This window comes from Triticum urartu, chromosome 6 (genome assembly GCF_003073215.2).
Source record: "Triticum urartu cultivar G1812 chromosome 6, Tu2.1, whole genome shotgun sequence".
Lineage (NCBI taxonomy): Eukaryota > Viridiplantae > Streptophyta > Magnoliopsida > Poales > Poaceae > Triticum > Triticum urartu.
In genome coordinates this window covers 251,955,453-251,971,957 of record NC_053027.1, presented here as the reverse complement: position 1 = coordinate 251,971,957, position 16,505 = coordinate 251,955,453, and positions in this window count along the sequence as shown.

Genomic DNA, 16,505 nt, shown 5'->3' with positions numbered 1-16,505 from the left:
TAATCAGATTACAGACTTCGTGAAAAACTGGAGCATGCAAATCTGTTAACGAGTAGGCATGTTCACGAGCTCGATGCACTCATTACAGAGCATGGCATGACCAACTAAGCATACACCCATCAAGAATACATATCATAGAAACTAGACATGGCAAGAACAACAACATAGCATGCACGGATCAATAACAACATCCTTGACAAAATTGCTAACAAGTCAACAATCTGCCAGGATTCACGAAATGGCAAAAGTAGAGCTCGATTGACTCAAGCTAGGGTGCTCCATAAATGTAAACAAAGACATGGACGGATAGAGCACCACAAGGTTAACAAAACAACCTTACAGAGCATCCTCAAAAGAGGCATGGATCACTAGGAAACAACATGAACATATGGCATAATGACAAAATCAGGACAAGGACTTAGAAAATTCCAAGTCCCTGGAATCAGCATTAACGAATGCACTACTTTACAAGCTTGTGCTAGTCACCACACATATCACAAAAAACATGGTAAGAACCTCTGTAAAGATGGCATGGCATATAACAAAACTCATGTAGAGCTCAGGAGCATATCATGCACATATTAATCATGGCAAAAATGACAAATAGCTATTTGATGAAACAGATCTCACAATTATATCATATAGCCATCTTCCAACATCATTTCGGGCATCAAGATGAGCTCAAATGAAAATGGTGCAATGAGATGAAATGATGTACTCTCTGAGGCGAACATTTTGATATGCTACACGCGCAAATCGGAGCTACGGATGCGGAGTTACGGCATGATGAAAAACGCAAAAAAAACTAGGGTTTCTAAGGGAAAAGTCAACCGAGAGATCTAGATCCAGATCAGATTGAGGTACTGTAGCTGCGCGGAACCCGATGATCGCCGACCGGAGTTGGAGCTCGAGTCGCCGGAGCTTGGGCCGGCCGGGGCTGCGAGGAAGAGGACGGAGGGGCCAAGGGCGTCGGCCGGAGTTGCGGGGTCGTCGGGGCGGCGAGCGGCGGCGCGGCGCTGGGCGGAGATGCGGCGGGCTCCGGGCGGTCGCCGGAGCGGGACGGCGCCGGCGATGGCGCGCCGCGGCCGGCGAGGGAGAGGCGGCGCACGGGCGTGAGGAGGAAGAAGCGGGCGCGGGTGGCGCGCTGCTTCGGCCCGGACGGCGGCGGGGAGGGCCGGTGCTGGGCCTGGCGGGCCCGCGCGGCGGCGGCAAAGTGGGGCTCGCCCGCGGGATAGGTGGCAGCCGCTGATTCGTCCGGCGGAGCGGGCGGACGTGTCCGGCCGTCCAGATTTTGTCCGGCGGCGCGTGGAGAGGGAGGGGTCTAGGGTTTCGTCCGAATCTCGGGGAAGGGATCTATATATAGAGGTAGAGGGAGCTAGGAAGCTCCAAATGAGTTGCGGTTTTCGGCCACGCGATCGTGATCGAACGCTCTGGATGATGGAAAGGGTTTTGGTGGGTCTTGGGCCAAATTGGAAGGGTGTTGGGCTGCAACACAAACGAGGCCTTCTCGGTCCCTCGGTTAACCGTTGGAGTATCAAACGAAGTCCAAATGGTACGAAACTTGACAGGCGGTCTACCGGTAGTAAACCAAGGTCACATGGCAAGTCTCGGTCCAATCCGGAAATGTTTAACACCCACACACGAAAAGAGGTAGAAAGGACCACTGGAGGAGATAGGAGCGCCGGAATGCAAAACGGACAACAGGAAAAATGCTCGGATGCATGAGACAAACACGTATGCGAATGCAATGCACATGATGACATGATATGAGATGCATGAAAACGGCAACAACACACGGAGACAAAAACCCGAACCCGAGGAAAATAAAATAACTTAGCGCCGGAAACGGCAAGAGTTAGGATACATATAAGGTAAATTACATCCGGGGTGTTACAACACTCCACCACTACGACATCCCAAGATCTAGGACACGAAAAACGCCGGGTACTCAGAACGGAGGTGATCCTCGCGTTCCCAGGTGGCTTCACGGTCGGAATGGTGTGACCACTTGACTTTGAGGAATTTGATTGACTTATTGCGAGTCTTGCGTTTAGTTTCTTCAAGAATAGCAACTGGGTGCTCACGATAAGAGAGGTCTTTTTAGAGATCAATGTCTTCGAAGTTGACGGTGCGGTCAGGGGTCTTGAAGCACTTGCGGAGCTGAGAGACATGGAACACGTCGTGCACATTTGCAAAGTTTGGAGGAAGCTCGAGTTGATAGGCGAGATCGCCTCTCTTGCTGACGATCTTGAAAGGACCCACGTATTTAGGGGCAAGCTTCCCTTTGATACCGAAGCGACGAGTACCTTTCATTGGAGAGACGCGGAGGTAAACATGGTCTCCGATCTCGAAAGACAAATCACGATGCTTACTATCATAGTAGCTCTTCTGGCGCGATTGCGCTGCTTTGAGGTTATCACGAATGACTTCGCACATTTCCTCCGCCTCTATGATCAAGTCATTTCCGAGAAGTTGACGTTCACTGGTCTCTGACCAGTTAAGAGGAGTACGACACTTCCTTCCATAGAGAATTTTGAATGGGGCCTTGCCCGAACTTGCTTGAAAACTGTTGTTGTAGGAGAACTCGGCATATGGAAGACAATCTTCCCACTTCATACCGAAAGTGATAACGCAAGCCCTGAGCATATCTTCGAGAATCTGATTGACACGCTCGACTTGACCGCTAGTTTGAGGATGAAAAGCTGTGCTGAAGCGGATGTTGGTTCCCATGGCCTTCTGAAAAGAATCCCAAAACTTGGAGGTAAAGATGCTGCCACGGTCTAAAGAGATCAACTATGGAATGCCGTGCAGAGAGACAATCCGAGAGGTATAAAGCTCCACCAATTGAGCTGCAGTGATAGACTCTTTGATAGGCAGAAAGTGAGCCACTTTAGTGAGTTTGTCGATGACAACGAATATAGCATCATCGCCACGCTTGGACTTTGGAAACCCAGTCACGAAGTCCATCTCAATGTGGTCAAACTTCCATTCTGGAATGGCAAGAGGTTGGAGGAGACCAGCTCATTGTTGGTGTTCTTCCTTCACTCTTCTGCAGACATCACATTCATTCATGAACTGAGCAATCTCGTGCTTCATTCGAGTCCACCAATAAGCCTGCTTGAGGTCCTGATACATCTTCGTACTCCCAGGGTGGATAGAGAGGAGTGAATTGTGAGCCTCGTTCATAATGACTTTACGAAGGTCACATTTAGGCACAACAATGCGATCCTTGAAGAAGAGAGTATCCTTGTCATCAAGGCAATAGCACTTGTACTTGGGTTGACTCTTGGCAATCCCAATCTTCACCTTCTTCACCATAGCATCAAGAAGTTGAGCCTCACGAATCTGATCTTCCAAACTAGGAGATACTTGAATGTTGGCGAGGAAACCTTGAGGAACAACTTGCAAATTAAGTTTGCGGAAAGCTTCACAAAGCTCGGGTTGGTAAGGCTTGAGAATCAGACTGTTGCAGTAAGCCTTCCTGCTCAAAGCGTCAGCAATCACATTGGCCATGCCTGGAGTATATTCAATACTCGGATTATACTCTTGAATCATTTCGACCCAACGAGTTTGCCTGAGGTTGAGGTTAGGCTGAGTGAAGATGTACTTGAGACCTTGTGGTCAGTGAAGATGTCCACTTTTCTTCCCAATAAGAGATGTCTCCAAGACAAAAGAGCATGCACAACTGCCGCCAACTCGAGGTCATGAGTGGGGTAGTTCTTCTTGTTGGGCTTCAACTGGCGAGAGGTATAAGCCACAACTTTCTTCTCTTGCATCAACACTGCACCAAGACCTTGAAGGGAGGCATCGCAGAAGACCTCGAACGGTTTGGATTCATCAGGAGGAGTCAGAACTGGAGCAGTGACTAATTTCTCTTTCAAAGTGTTGAAAGCGATGTCACATTCTGGAGACCAAACGTACTTGACGTGCTTCTGGAGAAGGTTTGAAAGAGGCTTCACGATCTTTGAAAAGTTCTCAACGAACCTTCGACAGTAGCTTGCGAGACCAAGGAAGCTACGGAGTTGCTTCACGTTCTGAGGTGGTTCCCAATTAACAATTGCAGACACCTTCTCAGGATTCACCGCAATGCCCTTGGCAGAGATGATATGCCCAAGATAGAGAACCTCATCGAGCCAAAACTCGCACTTTGAGAACTTGGCGTAGAACTGATGTTCTCTGAGCTTATCGAGCACCAAACGCAAGTGCTTGGCATGATCTTCCTTGTTCTTCGAAAAGACCAGAATGTCATCGAGGTAGACCAAGACAAAGTCATTTGTGTAGGCATTGAAGATGAAGTTCATCATGCGAGAGAAAGTCGGCGGAGCATTGACAAGACCAAAAGACATGACAGTGTATTCATATGAACCATAGCTTGTTCTGAAAGCTGTCTTGGGAATATCTTGCTCGCGGATTCGAATCTGGTGATAGCCCATACGGAGATCAAGCTTGGAGAATACTTGAGCACCTTTGAGTTGTTCGAACAGCTCATTGATGTTGGGAAGTGGGTACTTGTTCTTTATAGTCTTCTTGTTCAATGGACGGTAGTCAATACAAAGTCGGTATGTTCCATCCTTCTTCTTCACAAAAAGAACTCCACAACCCCACAGAGAAGAACTAGGTCGGATGAGACCCATTCGCTCTTGAATATCGAGTTGCTTCTTCAGCTCCTTCAATTCTTCAGGTCCAAGCTTGTAAGGACGTTTGCAAACCGGTTCCGTGCCAGGCTCAAGATCGATGACGAATTCAACTGGACGTTTGCATTGGTAGCGGCCATCACAGCTTGCCATGCCTCCGGAGGTGGAGGTGGTGGTGGCGGATCAGGATTCGGAGTCGTGCGCGTTGGAGGAGCCATCCTGAAGAGGTTGACATCCATTAGCACATTGATAGACAAATATTGAAGTTGAATCAAACGGGTTGAAATTGCAACATATAGTCTTCACATCCGAACAAAATGAACGAATGCATTCCAATTGAAATGGTCACATATCCATAAATTGAGAAGCCCCTTAGAATTTAGGTAGAAGAAAAACAACAACAAGGTACGGAACGAGAACGAATACTCGGTAAGGATCACCCAATCTCAAACCAAATATCCATGGAAGAAGAACTAGAGCTACAAGAATTCCCACCTATGAAACTCCCGAACCTTTCCGGTTATGCAATCAGGTGTTGGGGATACAGGGGAAGCATAATATCTCACCCAAATCTAGCAAATCCTACATCCAGCTGTATCCATCCTTCAACACATAACCAAGAAAAACTTCGGAAATCATCTACCTCAACCTTCGAAAAGCATCCGTTATACAAGTTATGGCAATACTCCCAAACTCCCGCCCCAGTACTGGGTGGCGTCGAGGTTATCTCACCAACAACTGCATAAAAGAGATTTTCAATGTCGGCGAACCTAAACTCAGGTATTCCAGAACTGCAACGATAAAATTGTGACGACAACACCTCGGAGCTCAACTCCCCGGGACACTGCCACAACCCCTAAATGACAGGAGGCACCAAGAACAATGTTCTCGTCACAAATTGATCGGAACGATTCCAAGATACCCGCGTGATCCTAAATTTTTTTTTGTGAAATTTGAGAAGAGAAGAGTCAAAACTCTACGTCAGGATGCCTCACCAGAGCGATGAAGGGACTGGGGAGTAAAAAGAATTCCTAAACTCTCTGATATACATAATCCTAAATGACTCAAAACATTTTTCTAGACTCAACAACACCAGCTATTCGATCAAGCAGGGGGGCTCCTAAGGTCGGGGAAGGATCTGATTACCAACTTGTAACGCCCTCGATGCGGCTATATCTCCTACGTGTCGAAGCACAACTTAGAGGCATAACCGCATTGAAAGCAATGTTGCAAGTAAGGTAATCTTCACAACAACCCATGTAAATAGATAATAGGGGGGAAAGGTACATAGTTGGCTTACACTCGCCACGTCACACAAATACATGAATAACATTACAATCATCCAATACACTCACGGTCCGACTATGGTACAAAAATAAAAGATCAACCCCAACATGCGACACGGTCCCGATCGCCCCAACTGGGCACCACTACTGATCATCAGGGAAAGACACATGGTAACGGCGAGAGTCTTCGTCGAACTCCCACTAGAGCTCAAGCGCATCATCTGGAACGGTATCATCGGTCCCTGCATCTGGTTTGGAAGTAATCTGTGAGTCACGGGGACTCAGCAATCTCGCACCCTCGCGATCAAGACTATTTAAGCTTATAGGTAAGGCAAGGTAATATGTGGAGCTGCAGCAAGCGACTAGCATATATGGTGGCTAACCTGTTCGCAAAAGAGAGCGAGAAGAGAAGGCAAAGCACGAACGAAGAACTATGATCAAGAAGTGATCCTATAACAACCTACGTCAAACATTACTCCAACACCGTGTTCACTTTCTGGACTCCGCCAAGAAGAGACCATCACGGTAACACACGTGGTTGATTCATTTTAATTAAGTTAAATTTCAGGTTATCTACAACCGGACATTAACAAATTCCTATCTACCCATAACTGCGGCACGTCTTTCGAAAGTTCAAATCCCTGCAGGGGAGTCCCAACTTAGCCCATCACAAGCTCTCACGGTCAACGAAGTATATTCCTTCTCCCGAGACATTCTGATCAGACTCGGCATCCCGGTTCTACAAGACATCCTCGACAATGGTAAAACAAGTCCAGCAACACCGCCCGAATGTGCCGACAAATCCCGATAGGAGCTGCACATATCTCGTTCTCAGGGCACACTCGGATAAGCAATCCGTACAACTAAAAACAGCCCTTGAGTTTCCCCGAGGTGGCGCTGCAAGGGGCTCTAGTATGGACCAACACTCAGAGGAGCACTGACCCGGGGGGTTTAAATAAAGAAGACCCTTGGGCTCCGGAAACCCAAGGGAAAAAGAGGCTAGGTGGCAAATGGTAAAACCAAGGTTGGGCATTGCTGGAGGAGTTTTATTCAAGGCAAACTGTCAAGGGGTTCCCATTATAACCCAACCGCGTAAGGAACGCAAAAATCCGGGAACATAACACCGATATGACGGAAACTAGGGCGGCAAGAGTGGAACAAAACACTAGGCAAAAGGCTGAGCCTTCCACCCTTTACCAAGTATATAGATGCATTAAGATAACAAGATAATATAGTGATATTCCAACAATAAACAATGTTCCAACAAGGAACGGTCTCCAATCTTCACCTGTAACTAGCAACACTATAAGAGGGGCTGAGCAAAGCGGTAACATAGCCAATCAATGGTTTGCTAGGACATGGTGGGTTAGAGGTTTGACATGGCAATTTGGGAGGCATGAAAGCAAGTGGTAGGTATCGTAGCATAGGCATAGCAAAAGAGCGAGCATCTAGCAAGCAAAGATAGAAGTGATTTCGAGGGTATAATCATCTTGCCTGCAAAGTTGTCAGAGTTGACTTGATCCTCGTAAGCAAACTCAACGGCTCCTCGTTAGCGCACTCATCTCCCGGCTCTACCCAAACAAGACAAACAAGCAAAAGGAACACAATCAACCACGTGCAATGCTCGAACAAACATGATGCTAACATGGTATGCTATGCGGGATGCGATATGTGTTGCATATGCAAGATTTGACAAGGAATGATTGAACCTGGCCTAAAATTGGAAATCCAAGAGTTCCACTGTAAAGGTGAGGTGATTTCGGTTGAAATCGATATAAAGATCACCGGAATCGGATGCACGGTTTGGAAAAGGCAAGCAAAACAAATATGGCACCGATCTGCAATAAACAGCAAGTAGCCATCTAAATGCATCAAGATAAATATGCTACAACACTCAAACATGACAACAAAATACATGGAAAGGATTCACTCATGATGCTTGACAAAACATGAACACTGAGCTACGGCCAATCCATCCATTAACAGGTTCAAACAAGCATGGCAAAAGCAAATGATAACAGGTTTCAGACTTAGTGAAATTAACACAAGTCTGGAATTTAACATGAGGTAGCACACTTTGGAGCATGAAAACTATATGCTACAGGAACTTAACATGGCAAAGCAAGGAATGACATGAAGCTACTCAAAGCACTTAACAAAAGTCCCTTAGTGACCTTGAGCCAAAATGGATCAGAAAATACAATTGCAAGCATGTGAACATGGCAAAAACATAATCAGATTACAAACTTCGTGAAAAACTGGAGCATACAAATCTGTTAACGAGTAGGCATGTTCACGAGCTCGATGCACTCACTACAGAGCATGGCATGACCAACTAAGCATACACCCATCAAGAATACATATCATAGAAACTAGACATGGCAAGAACAACAACATAGCATGCACGGATCAATAACAACATCCTCGGCAAAATTGCTAACAAGTCAACAATCTGCCAGGATTCATGAAATGGCAAAAGTAGAGCTCGATTGACTCAAGCTAGGGTGCTCCATAAATGCAAACAAATACATGGATGGATATAGCACCACAAGATTAACAAAACATCCTTAATGATCATCCTCAAAAGAGGCATGGATCACTAGGAAACAACATGAACATATGGCATAATGACAAAGTCACGACAAGGACTTAGAGAAATTCTAAGTCCCTGGAATCAGCATTAACGAATGCACTAATTTACAAGCTTGTGCTAGTCACCACACATATCAAAAAAAACATGGTAAGCACCTCTGTAAAGATGGCATGGCATATAACAAAACTCATGTAGAGCTCAGGACCATATCATGCACACATTAATCATGGCAAAAATGACAAATAGCTATTTGATGAAACAGATCTGACAATTATATCATATAGCTCTCTTCCAACAGCATTTCGGGCATCAAGATGAGCTCAAATGAAAATGATGCAATGATATGAAATGATGTACTCTCTGAGACGAACATTTTGATATGCTACATGCGCAAATCGGAGCTACGGATGCGGAGTTACGACATGATGAAAAACGCAAAAAAAACTACGGTTTCTGAGGGAAAAGTCAACCGAGAGATCTAGATCCAGATTGGATCGAGGTACTGTAGCTGCACGGAACCCGATGATCGCCGACCGGAGTTGGAGATTGAGTCGCCGGAGCTTGGGCCGGCCGGGGCTGCGAGGAAGAGGACGGAGGGGCCAAGGGCGTCAGCCGGAGTTGCGGGGTCGCCGACGCGGCGTGCGGCGGCGCGGCGCTGGGCGGAGATGCGGCGGGCTCCGGGCGGTCGCCGGAGCGGGACGGCGCCGGCGATGGCGCACGGCGGCCGACGAGGGAGAGGCGGCGCACGGGCGCGAGGAGGAAGAAGCGGGCGCGGGCGGCGCGCGGCTTTGGCCCGGACGGCGGCGGGGAGGGCCGACGCTGGGCCTGGCGGGCCCGCGCAGCGGCGGGGAAGTGAGGCTCGCCCGCGAGACAGGTGGCAGCTGCTGATTCGTCCGGCGGAGCGGGCGGACGTGTCCGGCCGTCCGGATTTGGTCCGGCGGCATGTGGAGAGGGAGGGGTCTAGGGTTTCGTCCGGATCTCAGGGAAGGGATCTATATATAGAGGTAGAGGGAGCTAGGAAACTCCAAATGAGGTGCGGTTTTCGGCCACGCGATCGTGATCGAACGCTCTAGATGATGGAGAGGGTTTTGGGCCAAATTGGAAGGGTGTTGGGCTGCAACACAAACGAGGCCTTCTCGGTCCCTTGGTTAACCGTTGGAGTATCAAACGAAGTCCAAATGGTACGAAACTTGAAAGGCGGTCTACCGGTAGTAAACCAAGGCCGCATGGCAAGTCTCGGTCCAATCCGGAAATTTTTAACCCCCACACACGAAAAGAGGTAGAAAGGACCACCGGAGAAGATAGGAACGCCGGAATGCAAAACAGACAACGGGAAAAATGCTCGGATGCATGAGACGAACACGTATGTGAATGCAATGCACATGATGACATGATATGAGATGCATGACAACGGCAACAACACACGGAGACAAAAACCCAAACCCGAGGAAAATAAAATAACTTAGCGCCGGAAACGGCAAGAGTTGGGATACATATAAGGTAAATTACATCCGGGGTGTTACATTAGGGTTGGTTTCGGACCCCTCCTCCAAGGGCCACGAAATCCCTCCCTCTTCCTCCATATATATAGCCCTTATGGTGTTGCTTAGACTTTGGGTTTTGTTTAGATTAAAGTTCACCATAGCTGCAACTTCGCGTACTTCGTTTTTGTTTAATGACCAGACAAAGGCATCACAGAACCCCACCTTGATCAATAAAGCTTTCATCTTATATTCGCAATATCCATATTGCAATCTCAGTTTCTTGCTTGTTATTCATTTGCTCGCAGGAAACATACCCTCGTGGTCAGATTGATCGTGCTCTGGCATGGTCAATAACCCTCGGAAGTTGGTTTAGCGATTGCTAAGGCGCGACGTCTCGCACGTTCGTAGTCGGATCGTCAAGGTCGACTCCCACAGAAAACAATAGCCACCATCTCATCGAAACATCGGGACACCTTCGCCTCTATCAGCCGGACATCCGGCGCCTGTGCAGCCACCCAGGATCTACACCAACAGAAGGCCAAGAGCTTCAGCGGCCGGACATCCGGCACCTCAGCAACGCCCGGACATCTGGCGACCAACCCCGGAAATCCGGCGACGCCTATCCAGAGAAGTCTTGAGGTGCTTGTTGGCGAAGATGCCGTATATCCGAAGGCGAAGATGCCTTGAAGTAGCTTGGCGAAGATGCCAAGGGAGATGGTGAAGTCGTTGAGCGGTTGTTGGTGTTGAGCTCTTGACCTTCATGTTCATGGTGTTGATGGTGTCGATGCTGATGTGACCTTGCCGGAAATGGTAGCTCGGATGCATGTGCTCTTGAGCGTCTTCTCAAAGATGAGGAAGACCGCTTGTAGGACTTGATGAGGGCTTTGATCTCCTCCATTTGAGCTTGCATCTTGGCGTTGTTGGAGTTGTTCGTGGCATCGAACTCATCGTTATTGTTGTAGACCGAAGATGAAATGCCTTGCCCATCCATCACTCCAAGAGAAAAATGTGAGTGGTAGAAAGAGAAGAACGAATACCAAATGTACCTTGACCGAAGTTGAAAGTGGATCAATGATCACTCCAACGTGGACAAGGAAATAGCACAATTGGTACCAATTCTTGTCGGTTTCTCACACCTACACAAATAAGGCTTATGGTGGAGCTCGGTGAGGATAGAGGCACAAAAATTTAATGCAAAATGTTAGCAAGAGTCAATAATGTTGAAAGAGATTCACAAATTTGCAAGTGTAACAAGTAGACCAATAACAATATGTGGCACACGGAAACGCACACACGGATAGATAAATGGGGTCGTGCAACCAAGGAATGAGCAAAATGTGGAATCCACCGAAAATGCACTTGTTGCACAACTCTAGAGAGACGCTAGAACGATTGCTCAATAGGCGGATACGACACTTATGCACAACCTATAGGAGACAAAAGGTAGCAACTTCTATCCCAAGTATGCTATGTGTATGGTTCCCGGTGGTTCTCACAAGGTGATCCAAGATGATCTTATATGCAATGTGGTATGATGCTATGGCTATTGCTTACAAGCTTCTTTTCTCTTTTTCTTTGCTTAAAAGCTTTATTCTTTTTTGTAAGGCCACAATGCGAAATGCATAAACCAAGATAGCAATTGTATATATGCGGGAACAAACTTGTGGCACAAGGGATGATATGATACCGATATGATATGGTATGTATGCAATGTATGGTGTAGATCACCAATGTGCACAAGTAACGTTGCCGGCAATACTCAAATGGCTAGTCTCGATAGGCAAGTTACGCAAAATGGGCTAGGGGTTAACAATGTAATTGCAAGGGAATATACAATGGAGGGATACCACAATACCAAAATGATATGGAGGTTACCGTCCGTGTCGGTGATGAGTGGCGGTGATCTTGATGGAGATACCAAGATGATGGAGACTCGTCCCTAAGTAGCCGAAACACCTTAGGAAACGGAAAAACTGTGAACTCAAAATCTCAAATGTCAAATGTCAAATGGTGGTAGCGGGAATGCGGTGGTGGTTTTGTTGAACCTCAATGGAATTGCGGAATGGAAATGATGGGATTTGAGACGCAATGCGGAAGTGGAGGGTAAGGTGGTGGACTATACACGGTGTCGGAGTTGAAAGCATGGTCCCTGAGTAGCCGAAACACCTTAGGAGACACAACTCACAACACAAACAAATTGGGTTAAGTTGGGGTGGTGGAAGTGTATGGTGGGCAAGCCTATGTGGGAGTTATGGTGGTGGTGGTGCTTGATGAAGAAGCAATTGTCCCTACGTAGCCTAAACACCTTAGGAGACTCGAATCACTACTCAAGAAACCACCAATGTGATGGGGAACAAAATTGGTTAGGTTGCGGAAGTCGGTGGTGGTTATGCGGAGGTTGTGGTGGAAGCCCTAGGCAAAGATGCCAAAGTTCCAAAAATTTGATGGAGTTAAATGGTGATTGAGGGAGTCCTAGATTAGGGGGTCTCCGGACAGCCGGACTATCTCCATTGGCCGGACTGTTAAACTATGAAGATACAAGATTGAAGACTTCGTCTCGTGTCCGGATGGGACGCTACTTGGCATGGAAGGCAAGCTAGGCAATACGGATATGGATATCTCCTCCTTTGTAACCGACCTTGTGTAACCCTAACCCTCTCCGGTGTCTATATAAACTATGAAGATACAAGATTGAAGACTTCGTCTCGTGTCCGGATGGGACGCTACTTGGCATGGAAGGCAAGCTAGGCAATACGGATATGGATATCTCCTCCTTTGTAACCGACCTTGTGTAACCCTAACCCTCTCCGGTGTCTATATAAACTATGAAGATACAAGATTGAAGACTTCGTCTCGTGTCCGGATGGGACGCTACTTGGCATGGAAGGCAAGCTAGGCAATACGGATATGGATATCTCCTCCTTTGTAACCGACCTTGTGTAACCCTAACCCTCTCCGGTGTCTATATAAACTATGAAGATACAAGATTGAAGACTTCGTCTCGTGTCCGGATGGGACGCTACTTGGCATGGAAGGCAAGCTAGGCAATACGGATATGGATATCTCCTCCTTTGTAACCGACCTTGTGTAACCCTAACCCTCTCCGGTGTCTATATAAACCGAAGGGTTTTAGTCCGTAGGACAACAACCATAACATACAATCATACCATAGGCTAGCTTCTAGGGTTTAGCCTCTCTGATCTCGTGCTAGATCTACTCTTGTACTACCCATATCATCAATATTAATCAAGCAGGACGTAGGGTTTTACCTCCATCAAGAAGGCCCGAACCTGGGTAAAACATCGTGTCCCCTGCCTCATGTTACCATCCGACCTAGACGCACAGTTCGGGACCCCCTACCCGAGATCCGCCGGTTTTTACACCGACATTGGTGATTTCAGTGAGAGTTCCTCTGTGTCGTCGCCGTTAGGCTTGATGGCTCATATTATCATCGATAGCGATGCGGTCCAGGGTGAGACTTTTCTCCCCGGACAGATCTTCGTATTCGGCGGCTTTGCACTGCGGGCTAATTCGCTTGGCCATCTGGAGCAGATTGAAAGCTACACCCCTGGCCATCAGGTCAGATTTGGAAGTTTGAACTACACGGCCGACATCCATGGAGACTTGATCTTCGATGGATTTGAGCCGCAGCCGGGCGCGCCGCACTGTCGCGATGGGTATGACCTAGCTCTGCCGCCGAACAGTACCCCAGAGGCTGCGCCCGCATCAGCTCCGACTCTCAGCTCGGAGCCAACTGCGCCAGTTGAGGACAGGTGGTTAGACACCGCCTCAAGGGCTGCAGTCTCAACGGCGATCGAGCCGAACACCAGCCTAAACCTCTGCGTAGCCCGTGACTCCAAGGTGCCGGACTCTTTTCCGGACTCCGAACCATCCGCGCACCTGCCAATCGAATCTGATTGGGCGCCGATCATGGAATTCACCACCGCGGATATCTTTCAGCACTCGCCCCTCGGCGACATTCTGAATTCACTAAGGTCTCTCTCTTTGTCAGGAGAGCCCTGGCCGGATTATGGCCAACAGGATTGGGATGCGGACGACAAAGAAATTCGACGCCCACCCACCACCCACTTCGTAGCCACTGTCGATGATTTAACCGACATGCTCGACTTCGACTCCGAAGACATTGACGGTATAGACGGCGATGTAGGAGATGAACATGAACCAGCACCTATAGGGCACTGGAAAGCCACCTTGTCATATGACATATACATGGTGGATATACCCAAAGTAGGCAATGGCGACGGGATAGCGGAGGATGACCCCTCCAAGAAGCAACCCAAACGCCGACGTCAGCGGCGCCGTTCTAAGTCCCGCCAAAGCAAAAGTGGTGATACCGGCACAGGAGATAATAACACTCCGGATAGCGCCGAAGAAAACAACAAACCCCTCCAGCAAGATTTAGAGCAAGAGGATGAAGGAGCCAGCTCTCCTGAGAGAGCGGCAGACGGAGAAGAGGAGGATGACAATTACATCCCCCCCCTCCGAAGACGAGGCAAGCCTCGGCGACGATGAATTCGCCGTCCCAGAGGATCCCGTCGAACAAGAGCGGTTCAAGCGCCGGCTTATGGCCACGGCAAATAGCCTAAAGAAAAAGCAGCAGCAGCTTCAAGCTGATCAAGATCTGCTAGCTGAGAAATGGATTGAAGTCCTCGCGGCCGAGGAATATAAACTCGAGCGCCCCTCCAAGAGTTACCCAAGGCGCAGGTTAATACCCCGACTGGGGGAAGAAGCGTATGATACGGCTGATCGGCCACCTCGTGGCCGCGATAGAGAGGCATTCCAACCAAAAGCTCAGACTCCACCCCAACGCCATTCAAATAAAAAGGCATGGGGAGATACGCCAGACCTGCGAGACATATTGGATGACAAGGCAAAACATTCAAGATCGATCTACGGATCACGAGGGTGCACCACTCTGCGAGACGACAAACGTCACATCGGATACAGTAAAAGCAAATCCGGCCGGGCCGAACACAGCGGGCAAGACCCATTCGAGCTGCATCGAGATATAGCCCAATACAGAGGCGCCGCACACCCCTTATGCTTCACAGACGAAGTAATGGAACATCAATTCCCAGAAGGTTTCAAACCTGTAAATATTGAATCATACGACGGCACAACAGATCCCGCGGTATGGATTGAGGACTTCCTCCTCCACATCCACATGGCCCGCGGCGATGACTTACATGCCATTAAATACCTCCCACTAAAGCTCAATGGACCAGCGCGGCATTGGCTTAACAGCTTGCCAGCGGACTCCATTAGCTGTTGGGAAGATCTGGAAGCCGCATTCCTCGACAACTTTCAGGGCACTTATGTGCGACCACCAGACGCCGATGACTTGAGCCACATAATTCAGCAGCCAGAAGAATCAGTCAGGCAATTCTGGACTCGGTTCCTTACTAAGAAAAATCAAATCGTCGACTGTCCGGATGCGGAGGTCTTAGCGGATTTCAAGCATAATATCCGAGACGAGTGGCTAGCCCGGCACCTTGGTCAGGAAAAGCCGAAATCTATGGCAGCTCTCATGACGCTCATGACCCACTTTTTGTGCGGGAGAAGACAGCTGGCTGGCTCGCAGTAATAACATGTCAAAGAACCATGGTACCTCAGATACCAAGGACGGCAATAGCAGGCCACGTCGCAACAAGCATAAGCGCCACATTAACAGCGAAAATACTGAGGATACGGCAGTCAATGCCGGATTCAAAGGCTCTAAACCCGGTCAGCAGAAAAAGCCATTCAAACAAAGTACGCCGGGTCCGTCCAGCTTGGACCATATACTCGATCGCTTGTGTCAAATACACGGCACCCCAAACAAGCCCGCCAATCACACCAAGAGGGATTGTTGGGTGTTCAAGAAGGCTGGCAAGTTAATTGCCGAAAACAAGGACAAGGGGCCGCATAGCGATGACGAGGAGGAGCCCCGGCAGCCGCACACTAGAGGACAGAAGAGGTTTCCCCCGCAAGTGCGGACGGTGAACATGATATACGCAACCCACATCCCCAAGAGGAAGCGGAAGCGTGCGCTCAGGGACGTATATGCGTTGGAGCCAGTCGCCCCAAAGTTCAACCCTTGGTCCTCCTGTCGGATCACCTTCGATCACAGGGACCACCCCACTAGTATCCATCATGGCGGATTCGCCGCACTGGTCCTAGACCCAATCATTGACGGATTTCACCTCACTGGAGTCCTCATGGACGGCGGCAGCAGCCTGAACCTGCTTTATCAGGACACAGTGCGCAAAATGTCTATAGACCCCTCAAGGATCAAACCCACAAAAATGACCTTTAAGGGTGTCATTCCAGGTGTAGAGGCCCATTGCACAGGCTCAATTACACTGGAAGTGGTCTTCGGATCCCCGGATAACTTCCGAAGTGAAGAGTTAATCTTCGATATAGTCCCGTTCCGCAGTGGTTATCACGCGCTGCTCGGGCGAACCGCATTTGCTAGATTCAATGCGGTACCGCATTATGCATACCTCAA